The following is a 3,572-nucleotide window of genomic DNA, read 5'->3' as shown; positions in this document are numbered from 1 at the left end:
GGGTGAAGAATAGTGCACACAGGATTCTTAGGTTTGGGGTGCTATGGCCTTCATTGCTGCTAGTTTTGCTAAAGCAAAAATTCACAATGAAAACAGCTTCAGAGGCCCTGTTTTGTTTTTTTTTACTGGAGTTACAATTAAGAACAGAGAGACTGCTTTGAATTATACAGACCCACAAACCTGTACCTTCTACTTGGTGAAGTTTTCCCCTAGAGCAGTGTTTCTCAACCTTTTTGAGACTCAAAGTACCCCTCATCAGGCTCAAAGAAGCACTTGGAAAATGCCAGTGCATAGCTTTCACTCATTTCTTAACTATGGAAGAATAATAGAGCAATTCAGCTGCTGCAAAAACTCAGAACGACCACAACAGGTCAGAATATTGTGGATTCCTATTTGAAGGCTCTGGGGTTATCTTTTGAACCACGCACATAACGGTGCTAATATTGTATGCCACTTCTCGTCACCCTTAAAAGGATCTCAAGGCACTGTGGTTGAGAATCACCGCTCTAAAGACATGCATAGCACCTTAGAAAACAGTCCATATTCCATAGGGACTAGCACAGCCTCCTGAAGCAGTGGATAGTCTTGGAATACCTTCCTTGCTTGGAATACTATTCAAAGGAATTGTGAAAAAACTATTGGACTTCCTAGGCAGTCTTCTATTTAAAAGCATATGTTCACAAGGGAGACCAGAGGCCCACCGTTTCCAGTTTGTTTAGTAGAAATATCAAGAGGCTCTTGATTGCTGATACTTGAGGGGTTCAGGTGCTTTCATTCTTCCGAACTATTCAACATCATTAGCATTGTGCATTATAGCAACACCAGCTTTTAATAAGGCTCTGACTGCTGGAATCTTAAGCCCACTATTAAGAAAGCTGATGTGGAAGTCTGCTGAACCTCTGCTTCAGAGGATGTAATACTACAATAAAAATAGCAGCAGCCTGGCTAATTTAGGGCCAGTTATTCCTGACCTATAGGCATTCTGCTAGGTACCTTTTTTTTATGAACCAACAAAATGCTGTCCCTAGTATAATATTGAAACTGTAAATTCTTGTTTTTTCCAAGTGTGTCTAATTGAAGTATAACAAAGACATAATTCTTCAGCAGTCATAAATAACAAACTGCTGAACATAAAGGATTCATGGAGTTTTTTGCTGCCGCTGTAGCTTTAAAAGCCACAGCTGCAGCACTGTGCTCTTGTTCGGCAAGAAGTCATGAAGAAGGAAGCTGCATGCGTACAGATTACTGGACCGCGTAGAGCTTTGGGTTATGTTTTAGCTTCCACCATAGTTCTTTAGTAGGCTTCAGGCTGTTTTAAAATTTAAGTCAGACCAAGTAAGAGTGAGCAAGGTTAAGAAAAACGGTATAAAAGGAACTTTGAGTCGCAAGCAAGGAACATGCTAATAGAGGCTTTGTCGAGTTTAGGACACTAGATCTTGATTAGTGGCTTTCCAGCTGCATCACAAGGGCATCTTCTTTTTAAGCACATTTGTTATGACCAAGTCATTTGTTAAGTGTTTGTTTGCAAAGGGAGGGTTACAGCCCTAAGCTGTGTTGCTTTGCCATCTTTTTCTGAAGTTCTTGTCTTCAGATGGAATGAAAATCCAGCACCTCTTACAACCCTGTCCCCAAATTTGGATAAGATCTCTCTAACAAACTGGTCACCTGTTAGGAACTCTTGGGATTATAAATTTTAAAACTGCTTATGTCTGTTAATTTGGTAAGTATTAGATGAACACATTATCTAGATACATTAATTATTTGCTAGCAATATTCATATTTGGAGATTTTAATATAGTTTGCTTTTTGCACTCACTCCTTTGAGGAAAGCTCACTTTGACAGGGACAGGGACTGTCAACAGCAATGCTGAGACTCCTGGGTTTCTTCTAGGGATCCACACCATGTCGCAGGAGTGACTCATCTGTACAAGAATACCAATAGGCCACACTGGCATAGATGCAGGTATAAATACAAAGTTGTACTCTGTTATTATATAGGAAAAACAATCCACCCAGGTCAAGATAGGCTATCACTTTTACTGAAAGCATATTTCTGCTGGTGCAAGTATACTGGTGCCAGGGATTTCTACTGGTATAGGTGTGTTGGTCACACCTCTGACCCCTTGATACTCCAGAAGAAGTCTGTAGTGAAGCACAGGTTTGGACCGTCCTTCCTTGCTAGCCAGAGTCTTTATGGATGGTTGTACTGTTCCAGCGTGCTGAGCCAAGCTACCATCAACAGATAGCGATGGCTGCCCAAGGGCCAAATGAGCCTGACATTCTGATTGTGTTTTTTCCAGTTACCCAGAGAATCCCATTAGCTTCAAAAGGTGCCCGGATGTGAGCTGAGTCACATGGTCTGTGTAACTACAAGGTGTAGGAAGGAAAATAAAGAGGCAGACTTTTAGACTGCATCTAATAGAACAAATATGGACTGACTTGTTGGGGCATCTAAGCCTTCCTACTGAAAACCTTGCAAGACCTCTAGGGGTAGACGGGAGTAGTGATATATACTGTACATCCCACCATGGCCATGGAATGGGGCTGCCAGCTCACAGCTGAGACCCTTTGTGAAATTCAGGTCTGTGCTGAGTGGCCCTCTAGTACTAGAGCTTTAGGCATCTACACTCTTCCTCTTAGCCCTCTTTTCATAGTTTTTCAGCCTCATTACAACCATTCCATGAAAAAGCACTGTCCATCTTTGCTCTTCTTGAAATGTAAGTGTTAAGTACTTTAGGTGTTTTTGGTAACCGTGTTGGTCTGAGACAAAAAGAAATGCAAACACCTCAAACTCTTGGTTCAGAAATGATACCTTTTATTAGACCAACTAGGAAATCGCAAAACAAAATCATCTTTTTTCTGCAAGCTTTCGGGCTCAAACGCCCTTCATCAGGCCTGGGAAAATTAAAGATGGTAAAAAATCCCCATAGGTAGGAAATAAAATTCATTTTTCCAGAGGGAGCTGGAAAACCTGTCCCTCTGGGTCCATGAGAGTGTCTCTGTGAGTTGTTCATTGCAGAACAACAAGAAAGATTTTTAAACCTCCCTGCTTGCCATTTGATACCTTTAGGGAAAGAATCCTACCTGATCTACACAACTAAGAGCAACTCAGAACAACTCTCAGAGACTTTCTCATAGACCCAGAGGGACAGATTTTCCATCTCTAGCTTCCTCTGTGCAAGTTTATTTCCTACCTGTGGGGACTTTTTACCATCTTTAATTCTCCCAGAGCCTGATGAAGGGTGTTTGAGCCCAATATCTTGCAAAAAAAAAAGATAATTTTGTTTTGCAATTTCTTAGTTGGTCTAATAAGAGGTATCATTTCTGAACCAAGAGTTCTAGACTTCTGCATTTCTTCAAGTGCTTTAGGTGACAGAGAATAAACAACTGATGCATCATGTTTACATGACTAGAAGTGAAATGCGAGACCCCTGGAGAAGCACAGAGGGAACAGCAGCCCTTAAATGTGATGCCACAAGAGACTGGGTTCCTTTCACAGTTCCTCTTCTTTGTTTCCCTCCCTACTGTGGGTGAGATAAGAAGCAGGGTGATATCAGCACATAGGGCCCGTT

The 3,572-nt window shown here is 41.5% G+C and overlaps 1 long non-coding RNA gene across 1 annotated transcript in view; it reads right to left on the bottom strand.

Annotated features, from left to right (window-relative positions):
- LOC109291708 overlaps positions 1–3,455 on the bottom strand; it is a 12,966-nt gene extending 9,511 nt beyond the window's left edge. Inside the window, exons 1-2 of the long non-coding RNA XR_002095929.1 lie at positions 3,444–3,455; positions 3,129–3,131 (exon numbers count right to left, since the gene is read on the bottom strand). This is a non-coding gene — a long non-coding RNA (uncharacterized LOC109291708). The remainder of the gene's footprint in view (positions 1–3,128; positions 3,132–3,443) is intronic.
- Between the last annotated feature and the right edge of the window lie 117 nt (positions 3,456–3,572).

This window comes from Gavialis gangeticus, unplaced genomic scaffold, assembly GCF_001723915.1.
Source record: "Gavialis gangeticus isolate Ggan-Ray unplaced genomic scaffold, GavGan_comp1, whole genome shotgun sequence".
NCBI classification, from domain to species: Eukaryota; Metazoa; Chordata; order Crocodylia; family Gavialidae; genus Gavialis; species Gavialis gangeticus.
The sequence above is the reverse complement of the archived record's forward strand: the minus strand, read 5'-3'. Positions and strand labels throughout refer to the sequence as shown.